General features: G+C 36.3%; 1 protein-coding gene across 45 annotated transcripts in view; it reads right to left on the minus strand.

Annotated features, from left to right (window-relative positions):
- The window catches only part of BAZ2B (bromodomain adjacent to zinc finger domain 2B), a 249,203-nt gene that overhangs the window by 118,309 nt on the left and 109,084 nt on the right, over nt 1–21,810 (minus strand). For 2 of the 45 annotated variants that reach the window (XM_087881934.1, XM_087881931.1), the window contains exon 1: nt 18,988–19,315. The exons of 38 other annotated variants lie outside the window; for them this stretch is intronic. The gene's annotated coding sequence lies outside the window, so the exon portion shown is untranslated. Of the gene's footprint in view, nt 1–18,987; nt 19,316–21,810 lie in introns of those variants that run through there. 5 more of the 45 variants (XM_087881941.1, XM_087881939.1, XM_087881944.1 and 2 more) reach the window with 4 other exon arrangements.

Consider the following 21,810-nt stretch of genomic DNA (forward strand, 5'->3'; position numbering starts at 1 on the left):
AGAGAAGCGGTAGTAAAAATTCTGACTGGCCCTGCCCCCATCTATTCTCTGCCTCCCAAGTCCCAGCTGATCAGGAGGAAATGGGGATTTTGCAGTAACCTTCCCCTGGATTGGGGAGGGAATGGAGATTTTACAGTATCCTTCCCCTGGAGTGGGGTGGGAATGGAGCCATGCCCACCAAGCCATGCCACACCCACCAAGCCACAGCCACAGAACTGGTAGTAAAAAATTTTGAAACCCACCACTGAATTGAGCCCAATACTTCTGTTATTAAGTGAGAATTTGTTAAGTGAGTTTTGTCCCATTTTACAAACTTTCTGGCCACAGTTGTTAAGTGAATCATTGCAGGTATTAAATTAGTAACACTGCTGCTTTCCCGTTGACCGGGTTTGTCAGAAGGTGGCAAAAGGTGATCACATGACCTCAGGACACTGCAACCATCATAAATATGAGTCAATTGCCAAGCATCCGAATTTTGAGCACACGGCCACGGGGATGCTGCAATGGTTTTAAGTGTGAAAAACGGTGATACCTCACTTTTTTCAATGCCTTTGTAACTTCGGTCACTAAATGAACTGTTGTAAATCGAGGACTAGCATGTTGTGGTATCTAGGATTTGTAGAAAGAAAATAAGGGACTCCTTTCTTCTCATATACTAGGAAACTTGCAGTTCAGTTCTCAAACGCTGCAGCACTCGCAGTATCTCTTCATGGGTGCTATTTTTTTTCTTCCCGTATTCCTCACCATACCCTTATTCAGAATGTTCTCTTGCATATATAACAAAAACCAAAATAAGTGTGACTCCGCCACAATCAAGTTGATATAATTAAGCACTCAAACTTGCTTTTATGGTTAAGTGAGGCACTGGAATCCTTTAGTGAAACTACAATTTAGTGCATTTTGATACAATGGACTGTGCATGCAGTGGACCCAATTTCCACGGCAATTTTGCATAATATGTGTAATGATATAAATGATGTCCCTTGCATCATTTTGAGTAATGATACGATTCATGCAAATGGCTGCAATGACACACTTTTGTATTTGAGAGATGTTTGTGAATCGGGGACATCCTTTCCCTTAATTGGTCTGTCAAAGCAAAGTTTCACTGTGCATCTAAGACAAGACATACACTGCTAAAACCAGACCACTAGCAGCTCTTTCTGATCACAAGGTTTCCTTGGTAGAAGCTCTTCTGCCGCGTATCAGAGATGAGCGACAGCTGTGATATTTAAAGCAAAGAACTTGGAACTCTTGGAATAGGTTAAAAGGGAATCTGATGCTCACTTACATTTCTTATGGTCTCTCAGGTTTTTTTTTAAAGAAACATTCTTTCCAAAATTGTTTTCAAATGATATGGCAGCAGGACACAGTGAAGACAAGATCTGACATTTGAAAGCCCTTAGCACTGCCATTATAATTAGAGGCAAGGTGATTTTTTTTTTTTTTTTGGTTTGGTTATCATTTATTATTTGTTTTCTGACGTACAATGAAACAGAACTGATATCTAAGGCATATTCTTAAATAATTGAATAACCTAAAATAAAACAAGCATTCCAGCATCCATTAACACAGAATATTAAAATCAGCACCAACTGTAATTAAAGGTGCTGAGTTCTACTTGGTAGTTAAAAATGAGATAAAGCTATTTTTATTCACTACAAAATGGGCTTAAAATCACCACAGATGGGGCAGGGCAGAATTCACACTGATGATTATCAATTTCAAAGTTATCTAAATTTGTAGCTATGACTTGTGGAACTATCACTGATTAACAAGGTGCATGCTCCAGGTCCCATCTATTAAGGAGTGTCAACTGGTGGAACCTAGGTATCATTCCTTCTCTAGATGTCAGCATCTTCCCAGACATCCGGATGGCCCTGATCCTATTAGCCTTTTGTAAGGCATTAAAGTCCTGGTTGATCTCCCAAACTTTTAGGCTGTGAACCTCTGTTGGCTGATTTGTCCTACAATTGGAAATGGAATATTTTTAGACCTTGGGCATTTTAATTTTAATTTTTAATTATTGTTGTGTCTTGTGTTTTTAAATTGGCTGTACACCGCCCTGAGTCCTTCGGGAGAAGGGCGGTATAGAAATAAAATTATTATTATTATTATTATTATTATTATTATTATTATTATTATTGTTGTTGTTGTTGTTGTTGTTGTTTATTTTCTTGCTATGGGCTATTTAAGGGACGCGGTGGCTCAGTAGCTAAGACGCTGAGCTTGTCGATCGGAAGGTCAGCAGTTCAGCAGTTTGAATCCCTAGCACCACATAACGAGGTGAGCTCCCGTTACTTGTCCCAGCTTCTGCCAACCTAGCAGTTCGAAAGCACGTAAAAATGCAAGTAGAAAAATAGGGACCACTTTTGGTGGGAAGGTAACAGCGCTCCATGCACCTTCGGCATTTAGTCATGCCAACCACATGACCACAGCGATGTCTTCAGACAGCGCTGGCTCTTCGGCTTTGAAACGGAGATGAGCACCGCCCCTAGAGCCGGAAACAACTAGCACACATGTGCGGGGAAACCTTTACGGGTTATTTATACTATTCTTTCTTTCTTTTTTTTTGCTTTTCTTGGAATCCTTGTTCATCACCTGGAGTTACAATATTGTGAGATAGATGACTGCATAAACTGCATATCAAACAAACAAACACATCCCATAGCACAGAAGGTTTCCATGTAGAGGAAAGGTTCCTATATGAGCTCCAACTCTGCACAATCAGAATCAGGAACACTAAGGATTATCATAAATGGAAGGCAAATAAATCTGAATAACCGCTTAAGATTCTTTCAACAAAGCAAAGGAATGGCACATCTGGAAGCACGGTGGCAACTTCAGTGCTGACATTGAACTAAATACTGTAATAACAATATCAACATGCTGATACGATGCACTGATCCGGTAAAAACCTCACTCAGTTCACTGACCCCACATTACGTTTCATCTGAGAAGTGAAATGTACTAATTTTATCCTGTGCTGCATTATTATCAAGGCAGTCAAGGATCAGGCAAGTACCACCTTCATACTACTTTGACTACCAGAATACTTTCCAGGTGTAAGACTTCATCTCCCTTTATTCCTAGAACACATTTAGAAGGCACCAGATTAGAAAAAGCTCTTCTAGATTAGCAAGTGTTTAACATCATCTAATCCAAAATAGAGGTTTAGGCATCTTAATAATTAATTTTGCAGAGTGATCTTAAATGCCTGTTCCCTCAGATGAACGCCCCATCGTATCTCGTGGACTTGATTCCCAAATAAACAACAGGATCACAGCTTTATGCAAAAGAGAAGCTAAACCCTGTTGATTGAAATCAGCTGCAGTTTCCTCCATTCTAAAACTGCGGTGCCCCTTCTTAAATTGTAGCTCTCTTCAACAGCCCAGGGTGCAATTATATGAATGACACAATGTGGGTGGAATCACACTGAGTAATGCTTACCGCCTTGAGTGCCTAAACTGAAGCAAAGGCAGCTTAGCTTTGGTATCCATTCTTTTCATCGCGGCCCTTTCAGGCCCATCTCCTGAAAGGCCACAAGCACAATGAAATGGAAAGAGGGGAGCTGAACATGTAAAACATATTCAGTTCAATCTGGACCATTATTACCATTTGAGGGGGAAAAAAAGTTTCATGAGAATGTTCTTTTCTCCATAGAAGTTGTACAATGGAGTGGGGGGGGGAACTTTTCAATCATCAATACTGAATCTGGAGTATTGTTAAAATTAGGGAGAACTTCATAAACAGGAAATAAAACAAACAGAAGTGGGTGATAAAATAATATCTAGCAATTGTAGAAGCTGCCTAACTTTGATAAAAAAAACCTCAAATGCTGAACTGGATACTATAAATCGCAAAAATATTTCAAAGCACATTTTGTAGTTTCAGAAATTCCATTGTTCATTTCTTTCAATTTGGAAAAGTGTTATTTCCTGAAAAAAACCATTGTATATCTAAGCTAATATAAAACTAAGCTCACTATGATTACATGGCATTCTGGATTTGTTTTTGATAAAATTTGATATGTAAGAGCGGAGGTGGTTCAGTAGTTAGAGTGCAGTGCTACGGCTACTTCAGCTGACTACTAGCTGCAGTTCAGCAGTTCAAATCTCAATGGCTGAAGTTGACTCAGCCTTCCATCCTTCCAAGGTGGGTAAAATGAGGACCCAGATTGTTGGGAACAATATGCTGACTCTGTAAACCACTTAGAGAGGCTGTAAAAGTACTATGAAGCAGTATGTAAGTCTAAGTGCTATTGCTATGTTCTTATTAGTATAATGACTTAAGATATAAAATGGTACCATGTTTCCCCGAAAATAAGACCTCCCCCGATAATAAGCCCAGTCGGGCTTTTGAGCGCAGATGCTAAAATAAGCCCCCCATGAAAATATTTAAACGCATGCGCAGCCAGTCCCCGCCATTTCCTCTGGTTAGGGTTAGGGAGACAGAGCTGGAAATCAGGTAAGAGAGCAAGAGGAGCCCTGTCTTGCTCCACGCACCCCAAAACAATAAGACCTCCCTGAAAATAAGGCCAAGCGCTTATTTCGGGGTTCAAAAAATATAAGACAGGGTCTTTTTTTCAGGGAAACACGGTATTATTTTTTTACAATGATAGAAAGCATTTTAATTGCAGTCATTTATGTATCAGAGGTTTGTTTAGAAAAACAGAAAACAATTTTTTTACAGCATATAGGGGAAAATCTTATTTTTAATTTTAATTTCAAAACACATGTATGAAAATTTTAAACTGAATTGATATAATTGCTAGTATTTATTAGGAGGCAGTTTGGGACATTCTGCATGTATACTGTGGTCTTTATTTTCACATGGTAGCTTATTTTTATATCCCCATTATGGTTTTGCCATTAATAAGGTTTTGAGATTGTGTAACACCATACAAAATTCAGTCTCTCACATAAATACATTCAGAATGCCTTAATTTTACTTTCAGAGACTGATTTATTTCAATAGAAGCATCTACTTAATTCCATAAAATTAATCATTTATTTATTCCTCTCCATTTTAAATGCTAAAGCGCAGATTTTTGGCATTCAATCTGTCATAGAAGTAAATTGCAAAAATTAATACACACTTCTAGATGAAAAGATGATAATTATTCCTTTTTGCAACCACTTGTTAAAAGAAACCTCACTAAACAGTTAATGTTTGCTCTTACATGTTTTCCTATTATTATATAGCAGCTACTGCTAGTTATGAAATATGAGCACAACGACTTATTCTTCTATTAAAACTTACAATTCAGCTGAAGAAACTGATTTAAGAATAAAATAAATAGATCACTGTCCACTACAGGCTGAATACTCTGGAAGTTCAAGTAAAGATGGAATAAAATAGTACTACTCAAGAACTATTTAGCATGACTTATGATCTATTTTTTAATTTAAATCCATTCTAGCTCCCATTCCAATAAACTGAGGCATTTTCAAAATAAAAAAAATAAAAGAAATAAAACAGTTCAAAACCTATAAAGCAAATCTCCCCAAATTTCATTACTGTTTACTTAATAAAAGTGTTGATCCCCGATATTTCTTTTATCATGATACTGAAGATGGTATACACAATGTTCCCCAATGGTATTTCCCAAAGCTTGTTCAGTTTTGCTGAAGTGGCTGGATTATGTGTCGCATAATGTCCCATCAAGGACTCCCCTGGTTTTGCTATTTACTTACTTTACTGTTGCAAATTCACAAGAGCTTGCTCAAGACTTTGTGCCCTAAACTTCATGGTTGGTGCGCAGTATCAGTTTATTCATTTAGAAGCACAGCTGTCTTTCTTCACATGCTGAAGGCTTATAACCTCCAGATCTATGACATCTGTAGTTAATTTTATGCATTGCAATGTAATACAGGTAGTCCTCAACCTGCAACCACAACTGAGCCCAAAATTTATGTTGTTAAGTGAGAAATTTGTTACGTAAATTTTGCCCCACTTTACGACTTTTTTGTCACATCTGTTAAGTGAATCACTGCAGTTCTTAAATTAGTAAGACAGCTGTTAAGTGAATCTGGTTTCGCCCATTGACTTCGCTTGTCAGAAAGTCGCAAAAAGGGGATCACATGACTCTGGGACACTGCAACCGTCATAAATGTGAGTCAGTTAATCAAGCATCCGAATATACATCACACGACAATGTGGATGCTTCAATGGTCGTGTGAAAAACGGTCATAAGTCACTTTTTTCAATACCATTGTAAGTTTGAATAGTCATTAAATGAACTGTTGTAAGTCGAGGACTACCTGTATGTGTAAAAAGAGTTGGGTTTTACCAATTCTTCCTGCTTTGGGGAGAGGTATATACTGTAAATATAAAAACAATATAGTTATTGTTAGTCTTATATTCTGCCTCTTTCAAATTTTATGTTTTAAAATGGTCAATTGTTGTACCAATTTATTGGGGGAAGGGCAAAAAATAGATTATGGTGCTGCATTGGCCTTAATTTTCCACTCCTGTAGACTTGTTGCTAGTTCCATCTATTCTCTGAAGATACCCACTGCAGAGAAACCACCTTGGAGGCTGGTAATACCATCGCAAATAGAAGGCAATATGAGATGAAGGGCTGCAGTAGGTAAAGAGGATTCTGTGGGAGCTTAGTACTCCAACTGATGCTACCATTAGATAAAATACTAATGTTGGATTATGATCGTTACTTTGGATTAAAATGAAACTAAGTCCACTCATGAAGACACCTTGATAAAATTGTGTTAAGAATCCGATTGTTTTATTTTTAACTGGCTTGGTCATTACCCTCATGCGTAATACAAAAGCTGACTGTGCGTATTGCATGGGAAGATCTTCATATAAAAAAGTAGGAACCAATTAGGATTTTTTAAAAATTTGACTTCAGTACTTTTTTTAAAAAAAAAAAATTATCCACAGAGACAATTTACACCAAATGATGAAGATTACTACTACCAATTACCACTGGTCTCAACAACTCAGAAGAAGGAGAAATTATTATAAGTGGAAGCTTGAGTGAACCAGAATTAATAAATTGCTTACAGGTTTGGAGTACCTTGGCTCTGGCATTATAATTGGTTTTTTAATGCATGATATGGCATAGAGAATATTAGAATACTCAGTAAAATTTGACTTAACCTTCAGCTAGAGTTCATGAAAGTGCACTGAAGCATTATGACAGCTTCAAATCTGATTGAACAATTGTCATCATTTGGTACTTTCTATGAACCATGTTCAAAGCGGCTCTCAATTTTAATAAAGAAACACATATTTTACACTTATATACACACTCCCCAAATGAGATGGACTTCAACTCCATTGGCTGAAGTTCAACATATATCAAGGGGAAGGCTGAATCAGCCATTTCAAGGCAACGGCATTTAATAATCATACAAATATTAGTAATTATTTAGCAGTGCCTGGCAGTGATTTGTGTATAATAATTTCGACATAACCAAACATCTATCTCCTCATCGTTTTAAACTCAACTAAATGGATGGGAATTTGTGACAGCAAACCAAAGGGTTCAGGCACAAGAGCAAAGCAGAGGCTACTATGAAATTGAATTTAAAATGGTCATCATCACTCACTAGTTTGCCTGAATATTATCAACAAACAACCCCAAGTTGAAACCTCCCAGATGCACTCAGTGTACAGGAATCTATACCAGCATATTCACTGACCATCTGGTTGGGAATTATAGTCCTAACATATCTAAAAGGTGCCATATTGATGAATAGACTTTTTTAAAAGGATCAAATGAGTAGAAATAGCTGACTGAAAACAAGAACAGCTCCATCTTCAAACTGAATTTTTTTAAAAACTCCAGTTAATCTAATATTTATAAAGAGTTAGCACAGAAGTATTGAATTTTAATAAACAGTATGTCTAAGAAATGCAAAGCTTTTTCAAAGAGATCCAGCAATGCTCTTCAGCAATATTCCCTAATGTAAATTCCTTATTTGCATTACAACATAGGTAGAAAAATAATTCTTCCTGTGATTTAAACTTCTGAAAGCTTCCAGACCTCTCATCAAGTCACTCCACAAAATTAACCTTTACCACTAATTCCATCAGGAAACTACATAAAAATGTGATTACTTTCATACCTTTCTGTCACATCCATATAACAATGTTTTTTAGTCAGAACCCAATGCCTGATTAAAGAAATCTCAGCCAATTAAGAGAAAGCCACACACGGTTAATCTGTTGGTAAACTAGTTGATATTCCTTAAGAACCAGCTTAAATATTGTTTTGCTGGCAGCACTGAAAATCCCTAACACGGCAATACTTACCTAACCTAAAAGTCCTGTAATCCAATCCCAGAAGCTTTGATGATGCAAATTTTCTGTCAACAAATGAAAACCTGTCCCTTACCCCTCACTTATCCATTTGCAGAATATCCTTCATCTGCTACTCAGTGCAAGTAATATTTCTCTGTTAATCTATTCACCAATTAATCAATTCTAAAGGCATGCATACAGAGTTCAGATTTGGCCAAGAACATTCCATCTTTCCCCCAGAGATCTACATAGAAACCATCCACATCTCTATATCCATATCTGTATCCCTCAAAAGCACTTTGAAGATAGTTGAGAATTATGTCTATAGTCACCAGAAGATAACCCAGCAGCTGAACTGAGAAAAAGTCTGTTCATCTCTTGAATCAGTATTATAAAAGTATTTATAATCAGTATTATAAAAGCTCCAAGGTCCAGAGCTGGCTTTATAGTAGCTAATGCTGCTAATGAAAAAAGGGTATGAGGTCCCAAAGAGAGGAAGAGATAGTCTTGCCACAACCAACATAACTAGATCCATATAAACTTCTTCTGAAAGAATACTGCCTTTTATAGATGAAAGGTATCCTATTCCTTCTATAGAAGATAAACAAAAGTCTAGTAAAGATTCACAAGTATCTTCTTCTGCTGAAGCTCCTGAAGTAGCCTTAATAAGCAACTATTTTAAAGATTGATCTTATCACAAAACTACTCTGAAAAAAGCTTGCTTACGTGTGAAATGTACTTTGAGAAGCCTCTCAGTACTTAATGGTTCAGGCACAAAGTTTGATTTCTTGAAGGTTAGGGATGGATTGTTTACTTTGGCAGTCATTCCATTTTAATAGATGTTGCCTATGAGGAACAATTCCATCATTTTTCTGAGTCCAGATGTTTTCTATGGAAATCCCTGAGGGTACTTCCATGATTGGAAAGTTCTTGTTTCATCTTAAAGATGACAATTGCTACATAATTCTAGATTTCAGACTTTCATTATGACAGTGCCTAATGCAGAAGAATCTGGGCATTGCACAGATGTAGGTATAATGATTTAAAACTGTCTTTTAGTGCTACCCATTCAACAAAGGAGGCCTCCATCTGCAGCAACGGGATCCCAAGGTCATGATGCTCCTGGAGGTGGTACAGAAAACTACAATGAGTGTTCATATTATTTTGTGTTTAGAAGGCACCTTACAGATTTGACATGCTTTGCGGCCTAACAGCTTAGAGACCACGAAAAGGCAGATGGAGAATCAAGAAGAGGAAGAAAACAGCATGCTTGAGCAACCCAAGGGGAAATCAAGACAGGATAGTTCTGATAACAGGTCAGGAACTAAAGGAAACGTGACCAGAACTAAGCACTAATTAACTTGGGGCTTGGGAAAGTACAACCACAGAGATATGATATTCCCAGTACTCAGTAGTGGTATGGGTAAAATTAGACTAGGTTCAATCAAGTGCTTTTTTCCCCCTTGCTTTTTTAATACTTTTTTTGTGAAAAGGTGAACCCATAAGACTTTTCCAAAGCTAGCAGAAAGTTAATGCAGAAAAGAAAGTATATGAGTTTAAAGAGTCAATTCCAATCGGATTTTGAAAAGCACTATTGAAAGAAGATTTTTGGGTAAAGGCATACTTCATAGACAAAAATGTGTATTACGAACAATCAGCACATGAAGAGCCCTCTGTTATACAGGGTAGAAATCTTAAACAAATAACAATGTTTTGGGCAAACAAACATTTCAATCCAAAGAGCAGGTCATTAGCATATTAAATAGGTTTATTCTGGCTGTACTTTGAAGGTAGGGGACCATTCTCAAACTGGCTGTTTGAGACAACATGAGGGACAAACATGATGGTTCCAACAGAGTTTAGGCTCCAGATAAAACAGAGCAATATTAATCAGATTTGTAAAATTATGCTTAAAACTTTCCCACTATCTGAATATACATCTCATATGCAGATTGCATAGCTTGATTTTCTGATCACAAACTCCCTCTTTTAGATGTTGGTTTCTCCTCTGCTAGGCATTCTAGCTGGCTAGGGTGTCAATCTGATTTTGTGCATATTCAAAATCAAATTCTTTCCAGATGGATCATGATTTTAAGATTTGAACTCTGCCATCTTCAATTAAGGAAGAATACTGTAAATGAAAATAAGGGTTAGAAAACCCCTACCAAAAACGGTTGATGCTGGGGAAGACCAATGACTTGGCATGTTTACTTGATTACAATCCAACCACTAAACCTACTGAGTTTTTCTTAGGTTTTGCAACTGATACTGTATAGCAAAATACCCTGTATTTCTAGAATTTGGGAAAACAAAACTGAGAAAGCAAGTGGCATTTAATTACACCCATATCCACAGGCAAAGTGGAACTACAGGTTGATGAAGCACTGAAGAAACATGTTTAAAGTCTGTTTCTGTCTCTCTTATACTGCAAAAGTATCTCTGTATTGGAATCAGAGAGAGTTTCAACTAATACTTCCTTTAATAAACATCTGACCAGTTGGCAAACATAAAACCTTTAAGTTCATCCACAGAAACACATTCTAGATCAGTTCTAGCACCTCACAGTTTTCTGATACCTATTTTTAAATCACCAAAGAGATAAAAAAAAAAAGCTCAGAAAGAAATTGCACAGATGACTAAACATTTTCTCCTGTTGCTTGAGCTGGGCCTAGTGCACTGGAAAATAGATGGAGAGTTTGAAATCTTTAAATCAAACAGAGATGCTTAAAACTCAGCACCCTAAAAGGGCTAACTGCTCTTTGACTTAACAGTTTTTAAAAGTTTTACGAGCATCAAAAGCATACATAATTTTTTGCAGGCCATATTTAACTCTGGGCATCAGTGTCCACTCTTCTAAATTATTGTCATTTCAAATTAAAACACAATAAACAAGTAAACAGACTCACATCGGTGGGTTTAGACTCAAAACCATTTACTCTGAAGTACTCACAGTAATTTTATGAAGATTTCCAGAGTCAGCAGACAGATGACTGTGGTCTATTATCTGTTTAACTGTAATTTAAATTGTGAAATTTTTTCCTTAAAAGATGTGCTAACATCTTTTTCCTTTTTCTAAAAGTTTAGTTTCCTGCAATTCAAGCAATACTAAATAATGCAGTACTAAAATGCAGCTTTAAAATTGCTGCAGTTAAACTAATCCCAAAATTATTCTTTATTTTTGTTGTCCTTGTTCTCTTTTTTCAAATGTAAAACACTGATGCTGTGATATGAAAAGCATCACTCTGCTTTCTCCTTAGGTTTTAATTCAGGATTCTCATTGTTCAGTTGTCAAATTACTCCCATATTGTTAAACCATAGTGGTTATTCAGGCCAGACCTGGCTAAGATCCAAATTTAAAAACAAACCTATAATTAACAGGTTTAAGGAAATAAAATTCAGAAAGGAAGCAGTGTGTGTGTGTGTGTGTGCCATTGCATTTATATAGCAATAGCACTTAGACTTATATATCGCTTCACAGTGCTTTACAGCACTAAGTGGTTTACGGAGTCAGCAGATTGCCCCTAACAATCTGGGTCCTCATTTTACCCAACTTCGGAAGGATGGAAGGCTCAGTCAATCTTGAGCCAGTGAGACTCAAACTGCCAAACTGCTGGCAGCCAGCAGTCAGCAGAAGTAGCCAGCAATCCTGCATTCTAACCATTGCACCACCATAGCTTTTGTGTGTGTGTGTGTGTGTGTGTGTGTGTGTGTGTGTGTGTAGTTCTCGACTTATGACAATTGAGCCCAACATTTCTGTTGCTAAGCAAGACAATTGTTAAGTGAGCTTTGCCCCATTTTATGATCTTTCTTGCCATAGTTGTTAAGTGAATCACTGCAGTTGTTAAGTTAGTAACACAGCTGTTAACTGAACCTGGCTTCCCCATTGTCTTTGCTTGTCGGAAGATCACAAAAGATGATCACATGACCCCAGGACTCTGCAACCATGATAAATACAAGCCAGTTTCAGATGTCAAGTGCCCAAATTTTCATCATGTGACCACAAGGGATGCTGCAATGGTCAAAGTGTGAGAAACAGTCATAAGACATTTTTTTAAACAGTTATGAGTTAAGGACTACCTGCATATATTTGCTTGAACATCTGGACTCTAAAGAACCTGAAATCTGCTGTAGTCAAATATTCATATAATATTTGCATACCATTAATTTCGTACAGACTATCAGTTATTAATGCTAAATCAATATCAAGCCAGAAATCTCATTATGCAAAGAAATTCAATGTTAGGACAGACACACTAGATTAAATTGAACATCCACAAGGGTTACGTCATGGAGTTAGTGCATATGGACTGGGATAAACACCTATTGGCTGTGCCCTTCCTCTTCACCTATTGATGCAACTTGGGAATTATCATACGTGCAAACAAATAGTATACCTCAAAGGCCTTGCTCTGGGAGTTGACCAGTTTGGGCAGAGTCAATAGGCATGATGTAATGCATTTAGGTATGACAGTACAGACTGTCTAATATTTGTTTATATAGAATAGTCATTTGAATTTATATGTTAATTAATATTCAGTGGTACCTTGATAATTGTTAATTGGTTCTGGGAGGTGCAATGACTACCAAAAATGATAAGTACCAAATTTTTTCCATAAGGAATAATGTTGTGAATCACAAGGCAGCCAACAATGACAAGTTCTAGCTTGTGTGTTGAGTACCAAACAAATGATGAGTACCGGGGATAAAATGTTTGTGTCCAAACGCATTGAGTACCATATTCAATGTGTTTCAAAGCAGTTGAGTACCAATCATATTTATGGCCTATAACAAGAATGATATTTATGGATTGCTTTTGTCAATCTATGAAACGTAACTGATTTGAAGTATTCTGAATGACTAATATTTGGCTTTAATAAAAACATTGTTTCTGTCTTTTTCAGAACAAAATTATGGCCAGATACTCTGCTCATTGAGACAAATTGATGCTCCTGCCCATCGACACCATCAAAATGCAGAAGAGAAAGTTATTCTTGTGCCTGAAACTGAACAACCCTATAAGGAAAAAATATAGTACAAAATTTCATAACATGTAAAATCAGCTGTGAATAATAAAATGACTTCTCTCTTTTGATTCTATGATTCTATGACATATTTGACAAGTAAATCAGCAATATTTGTTTCACTGGTTGTAAGAAGATCTTCAATATTCTGAAATTTACATTCTTATAATTTGTCTTGGATATATAGGTAGTCCTTGAGTTATGACCACTCTTTCAGTGACTGTTCAAAATTACAATGGTATTGAATGAAGGGGACGTGTGACCAGTCTGCAAACTTTCAGCCATTGCAATGCCCCTGCATGCAAGTAATCATGATCCAGATACTTGGGTGCCCTGCTCACAATTACCATACTACAATAAGCCTCAGTCACTGCAACAAGCCATTTGCGACCTTCCCTACCAGATTCCCACAAGCAAATAGCACTAGCACTTAGACTTATATACTGCTTCACAGTGCTTTACAACCCTCTCTAAGCAGTTTACAAAGTCAGTATATTGCCCCCAACAATCTACTTATGCCTACAATTGCCTATGTTTCCCAGCACCTGCCCACTGCCCTTGCTGGCCCACCCACAGTCCCAAGTGCCAACTTGTGGCATCCATTCATTCTCTTCCCATCTAGGACTCCCACTCTTCTTGCACAACAACCCATGGGGTCCTGGGATTACAGCAACAACAGGAACTCCTGGGATTGTCATCACTAAACAATGTGATCACATGATGCCATGCTTTATGACCGCATTGCTTATTGATGGGAATCTCAATCCCAATTGCCAATATAACTCAATGATTACCTATATATGTTTTTCTTCTCTTCTATGTGCTATTGAAATCCCATCAATCAGTGTTTTAACAAATAAGATTATTTCTTCAAACATCAAGGTGTTTCAGGGAACTCATTGACGTCATTTAATATCTACACTCGTATTTAATTCATCCTTTAGAAACTTTGGCTTCTTTATTAGCAGAGTATATTTTGAATATTGAAGTAGCTGAAGTTGAATACAAATTCTTATATGCTGATATTTTATGTATTTATGTATTATTGATAACTATTGTTCTTTCCCAGAATTTATGGCTATAGTACAATTTGATAATTATCAAGTAAATAAATTTATTTGAATAAGCCTAATATACTTCCTATAAAATCAAAGGTGATTATGAAAATTTGTAAAAAAAATACAGAGTTTTAAGTATTATTTGAATTATTTAAAAGACTTCAGAATAATTATTCAAAGAATGGCTTTCTCATTTGTAGGGATAAATATTTCAAATTGTTTACATCAGATTAATACCTACTTTAATAGGTTAAACATACCTAAAAGTTTATTGGAGGGATAACGCTGTTAAAGTGGCATACCTTCTTAGAGAGATTCCTATATTAATCTGATAATATTTTAAACAGGTTGATAAGATACTGAGAAAGTTTCTATGAGATGAAGGTTATCCTAGTTTTGTTTATCTAAATTCGATAATTCTAAAGTTGATGGTTTCAACTTTCCCAGTTCTCAGATATATCACCAGCTTATATTTTGATTTCTACTTTATATAGAATTGGAATTTTTATCAAAGACCTCAGTGAATAAAACTAGAAAGTGATTATTTGACCCCTTTGACTTCTTGGCAGGGGCAGTGATTTGATTCTACACAGATGTTTTTTTCAGAATTAAAAGATGCAAGACATTTTTGCATGAAGTTGGGAAGGAAACTTAAATTTTATGCCAATTTCCCTGAGAATTTTAAGATAATCCTAGTTTGAAAAATGTAGGAAGCTTTTCTTTGGAGTTTCAGGACAAGAAAGGTATTACTACTGTTAATCAAACTTTGAATTAAATGTCTACTGTCTTGCAGCAAGTCTTTGGGTTATCTAAAATTGCTGAGCAGTAATATATTCAACTAAAAATCTTTAACAGGCTCAGGAACTCCTAAATTATTGTCAATGGATAGTTTCAGATACTTCTGTATGGACAATTTCTTTTTTACACTACTGAAGAAATATCACTCAGAATCACTGGTAATTAAAAAAAAATTAAACAAAGCATTAAAAGGCCATATTTTAACAAATGAATGGACTTGAAATGGGTTTTAAAAATGTTTAATGTACACATTATCACCTTGTGATTAATTTAATACAAGAGTTGTGCTGATTGGGCACTGCAGAAGATGTTAGACAAGAGTTGGCTGTCAACTTTACTAACTTTACTAAGTTAGAAGTGCAATATCACTGATACATGAGTTCTGGGTTTGTATTTGGTTGTCCTGTTTTAACTTAATATTTATAGATTCCATTTTTCACATATATAGTTGGGCATGACAAAGATGTAATATCATGTTCAATTATGTATAATAACCTTGGAATGTATTGCTTTATAAAGAATTCGGGATTTCTCATGCATGAGTGTACCTCAAAAGATGGTTTTGTTTAGATGGAAATGATCTGTCTCCCCATATTTAAAATCCTGAAAGGAACACACACGCTTGCTCTTCAACTATAAATTGGTTTGCTATTGTTGTTTTAGAAAGACTGACAAATACTGTTCTGTGTGATAGGGTTTAAAAATTGCTGTTTAAAAACTGAGTTATTTTCTGACGTACATTTTATTGTATACTTCGCTTTTTCTTTTTTTTTTTAATCTTGTTAATTTTCATGCAGCTATCTTCAACTACTTTCTTAACTTGGAGAAAAAAGTGATACAAGGAGTGGATAAAGTTATACATTCATACCTCCCGTTTTAATGTAAAATGCCTGAAATTTCAGGCATTTTAAAATTAAGAGAAAGAGAAAAGGATACAAATCAGTCTTTCATTCAAATACTAGCCTGAGAAAGACAGGTAACCAGAAATTGTCTACAAGTAAATGTAAGCTAGCAGATGAATACATTGTTCTGACGCCTTTTTGAGCACAGAGGAAGTATACAGCTAACTATCTTGCAAGCTAATAACTTTTTGCTTAGTTTAAAAACTTGCTTTTATAAGATTCCCATTGTTTCTGAACCAATAAAAAGCATCAGAACCAAAATGAAAAATTGCTCAAGCATCTCTTCTAGCTGTTGCTGCAAGTTCATCACATTCCATGAAGATATCTGTTCTGAACTACATACTTTAAATATTTCTTAATATAACCCAGTAAACACAGACAGTATTCATCCACTTCACTGAAGGATCTTACTGAAAAAAAAACTGTTGTGCTTGAGACATTTACTGTACTCTAAATTGTTATTAGCAGCATTTAAAAATTTGAAATATCCATAGGAAGAGTCTTTGATCTTGGATCACTAATAGAGATTCTTGTAAAATATTGAAAGAAAACGCTGAAGTTAGTTTAATAGTAAAGTTCATTGCAGATATAAAGTTATCAAGCAGGAAAATTCTCCATTGAAAGTAAAAGAGATACTCATGTTTTTGACTTCTGGAGTTTCAAAATTTATGCAATATTAACTGTTCATGGATGATCCAAAATGAAACACAGTATGTGGAAAGTATAAGAAGAAGGAGGGGACAACTAAATTATCTTCTCTTCCCTGCTTCTCTGCCAAGTCTCTATTAGATCAAAGGTTCTTATAATCACTGAAGGAATACTTCCATTAATAGAAAGGAATGCCTGTATTTACCAGTAGTGATGGCCATTTCTCCATACTTTCAGCTTGTGTTGTTTTAGTAAGTATGTGAAAAAAAATTGTTCCAAAACCCCATTCCACGTTCACAATTTTGTGCATGATAATATATTGTGGGATGCCATAATATATTGTGCTGTGATCCTAGATCCACGGATCCTACCAGCAGAGATGATGCAAAAATGGGTTTGTCTGAGTAAGAAATTCAGTGTTATTTAAGGTTGTGGGGAATTAAAACCACTTTCCAAATCTTATGCCTTCCATTTATTTGGATCCTTTTTTATATATTCAACCAGCCACCATGTTAAACATATCTGAAACACAGGGTACCTGGCTAAGGAGGCAAAGTCAAAATACATTTAATAGGTAACAACCTTATAAAACAATGACATAAACTGGGCAATAAGACATTCTCAAAAGGTTGTGGGGTCTGGTCATTTCATTCACTGTAACCAAATTACATTTTCATCAATGGTAAAAAGTTAACATTTTTGTCAACATAACTACAAAGCCTCCTTGTCACCCAATACAGGTAGTCCATGTTTAGCAACTGCCTTGTTCATCACTGCAATTACAAGTGATGAATAAGTAACTTTACAACTAGTCCTTGCATTTCTGACCTTTGCAGATCTATAAAGTAAAGGGGCCTGGTGGCTCAGCAGACTGAAAGCATTGTGATTAACACCAGCTGTCTGCAATTACTGTAAGTTCGAATCTCACCAGGCTCAAGGTTGACTCAGCCTTCCATCCTTTCTAAGGTAGGTAAATTGAGGACCCAGTTTGTGGGGGCAATAAGCTGACTTTGTATAAATATACAAAAAGTATGAAGGCTATTGCTTAACGCATTGTAAGCCGCCCTGAGTCTCCGGAGAAGGGCGGCATATAAATCAAATTAAAAAAAATAATAATAAAAATAAAGGACAACTGAAGTAAGACCAGAAGCACAACTGCGGTTTCACATAGTGATTGCTTTGCTTGAATTGCGAGTTGCAATCATGGTCATTAAATGAGGACTGCCTGTATTGATTTGATACACAGACAGAATTTCAACTCACATTCTGATCTGGTTATAGACCAGATAATTATGAACTTGGCATTTTTGAAAAGTTAATCTTTCAATCATTGTCATCAAAAATTAAAATAAGTCTTTGCAATATTGATTTATTGTGATACCTTCACTTTCAAAATGGTTTACCAGCTTATTTGACAATGTAAGGGAAGTTGCTACCCAAGCCTCATGTTTGCTCAGAAGTTTGTTGCAGAGTTTAAATGGGATTTATTATTAAATATCAATCTATGCATAGTAATGCACTCTTCATCAAGCAATTTTTAGAAAGCTGTTGGCTTTAATTTGGAGGGCACTTTGTGCTATCAATAGTAGATACAATATTATGATGTAGTCAATTTAATTTTGCTTTTGAAGTTTGTACTTACTCATATTTGATCTTCAAATACCTAGCATTAGACTCTCAGAGTCCCCAAAATTACTACTTGTACTATATGAAGCTGTTAATAAATACTTAAATAATGGATTCAATCACTACAAACTGCATGACAAACTGGTGATAAAAATAAACCCTATATCCTTTTCATCATACTTTCTAAATCATTATTTTTTCCAGAAAAAAAAAAGTCAGAATTATACTATATATATAAAATCATTCAAACAATATAAGAACCTAAATAGTTCTTGATTTTCTGCTCATATAATGTGGCAAATACCTTCTATCCACTTTGCTTAATGACATGCTACAGTTCCTTTTCACAAGAATATATAATAATTCAAATACTTATATCATTAATGCACACAATATAACACTGTTATATAATTCTGAATGTAGGTAAAAGCAGGCATGCTTTTAGGAAAATATTTTACAGCTTTTAATACTCAAGAGCTTAAACAATTTCCTTACTTTAAAAGACAGAAGAAAGCAAAACAGAAAAATGAAAGCAAGCATAAAACCCACTATATCCATAAACATGTTAAACTGAAAAAACCCTTAATTATTTTTCTTCTGAAAAGAAAGAAGCATCAAGCACGTCTCCTATTTCAAGCAAATAGAGATGTAATATGAACAGCTTACTGTGAATAGTGGTTTAATCAGGAAGTAGCCATTACCCCCTCGATACAGAACAGTGACAGCACTCCAAAACAAGCCGTGATATTTTCTTTTTTTAATTCAGAGGAATGAAAGAACACCTCCTATTGTATCCTAGTTCTTCTGACCTCTGGGTCAGCAGATCTCTATTATCAAATGCTATCAAGGCAGCATAATCCAAAGCAAGCATTTACAGCACTCTATTTGTGGAAACACCTAAAATCTCTCTTAACACAACCTCTCTCTCTCTCTCTCTCCCTATGTTACTCACAAAACATGGCTGTCTTATTCAGAGATTAGCAATTATTGTAATGAGATACTGCCGGAGAGGGTCAAATAGTACTTCCTGCAGTTTACACATCTTGATTTCCTGGTAAACAAAACTGAAAGGCAGCTGGAGCACTTAGATTACCAGTAAACATCCATGTTCATGTGACCAAAACCAACCCAGGTAAGGTATGTGGCTTGCAAAATATAAGGTAGGAATTGTTTTACTGAACTGTGGCAACACCCTATCTAAAGCAGTTTTAACAAAAGGAGCGTTCTCTATGCAAAAGCCAATTTTCTCCCCCCTCAGAGAAACAGATGAAAGGCTTAGTCCGTATTATGTTATCCCCTTTGCTATAACAAGGAACTAAGATTACCCGGATTTTAAATAAAAGATTAAATTTCACTGGCAGCTACAATTAAAGAAAAAAACAGAACAGCCCAACTTCTCAAAGAACAAGGAAACTGCACTGGGCTTAAGCTAATATAATACAAATCAATATTACTTTCTTGAAAATGTACTTGAATGAATAAAAACATGATATAATTCCTTGTCAAAGAATATACACCTGAACTTTTTCTGCAAAAAAAAAAAAAAAAATCTCCCCCTTCCCAAAACAGTGAATATATATACCTGGCAAAGAATAAAAATTAATATAAAAACCTAAGAACAACCCTGGCAAGTCAGGCCAATGCTTCCTTAATACAGTTTCTAAATAGGAAATAGGATTCAGTCCCCTTCTAAAGACAGTCCAGTCAGTAGTCACCATCATGTATTGTGGTAATGACTTGCACAGGTGAACTATGCATTGGGTGAACAAGTGCTCCTTTTTTCTTTTGAAATTTTCCTGTTCAAATTTTTCTAACTAGCTTCACTGCATACCCCTTGGACTTAGCATTTTGAAAGAGAAGGAAACCTCCCTGTTAACTTTCTCCAAATGCATTCATTCATTCATTCATTCATTCATTCATTCATTCGATTTATGTGCCGCCCATCTTGACTAGAGGTGACTCTGGGTGGCTTATAAACATTCATACACTTTGATCCCATCCCTCCATCATCTTTATTTTAAATGAAGTGTTTTAATTGTTTTAGCCTTTTTCTTGTAAGGAAAAAGTGAATGGTTTTTAAAAAACAGTCTCTCTCTCTCTCCCTCCCTCCCTCCCTCTCTCTCTTTCTCTCTCTCTCTCTCTCTCCATCTATCATCCATCCATCCATCCATCCATCCATCCATCCATCCATCCATCACAGAAAAGCATGAGCATAGTAGGTTCCAAAAATATGCATAATAAAATAAAAATGTTATAAAAAGCGAAGAATAAATAAGTATCCAAACTTAGCTAATGGTGACATATTGTACAGATGGTAGCGCAAATCTGGGCAACTTCAGAGGATATTTTTGAGTTCTTGTCTGAAAGAAGTAACAGTAAGCAGAAATCCCATTCTCTGCCTGGAAATTCTTCAAGATTGGAAAAATGGAAGTCAATCTATATAGACACCAGGATAGTAGAATATGACTTAAGAGCCATATTTCTCAACTACAGCAATTTTAAGATATATGTATTTCAACTCTCAGAAGTTCTCCAGCCAGCATGCTCACTATAGACATAAATGACCAAGCTCAGATCTTACATCAGATACATTATATGATGATCTAGCTCTCAACAGAAGGCTCTAATGCTGGGAAAGAGAAGCAAACAACCACCAGCAAAATTGACACTCAGTTACAGTGATGATGAGTGCACCTTTGAAAGACTTGATGGACCAAGTTCGGGACAGAATATCTATGTAATCACTGTCAGCACTGATGTGGTATCACATCATCCATCCATAATATCAAGCACTGGGTTACAAATGATGACCTATATATCAGCACTAATTGCCAGACTTTCTCTATGGGTAAAACTATACTGCTCAAAAAAATAAAGGGAACACAAGTAGAAGACATCCGAGATCTGAATGACTGAAATAGCCTTATTAAATACTTTGTTCTTTACATACAGTAGTTTATACACTGCTCAAACAACTAAAGGGAACACAAAACTACTGTATGTAACAACTGTTTGTGGGCTGCCTCAGCGGTCCACTATCTCTCTTCTTCTTTTTAAAATCTATATAAAGACGAAGGTAATGTCTCTGGCTATGCAAATGAAATTGTTAAGATTCTACCCCACTTTCCATGGCGTAAAACTGTGATGGCGAACCTATGGCATGTGTGGCACAGGTGGCATGCAGAGCCCTCTCTGTAGGCATGCCAGCCGTCGGGCCATCCCAGCTCCACTGTGTGCATGCGCGTGCCTCCCGATGGCCAGCTGGTCTTCAGGCGTCTGCCGCGCATGTGGGGGGGGCGGGGTGCATGTAGGGGTCACGTGCACATGTGCGGTGGTGGGGTGCATGCACAGTGGGCAGGGCGCATGGGCGGGTGTGCAGGTTGGTGCAGGAGGCTTTCTAGGCCCAAAATTGGGCACGGGGGGCCTCATGTAGATCCCGTGCACCCCATTTTGGCTTCCAGGTTGGTGCGTTTTGGGCCTAGAAAGCCG

This window comes from Pantherophis guttatus, chromosome 1 (assembly GCF_059756535.1).
Source record: "Pantherophis guttatus breed Tessera chromosome 1, ASM5975653v1, whole genome shotgun sequence".
Lineage (NCBI taxonomy): Eukaryota > Metazoa > Chordata > Lepidosauria > Squamata > Colubridae > Pantherophis > Pantherophis guttatus.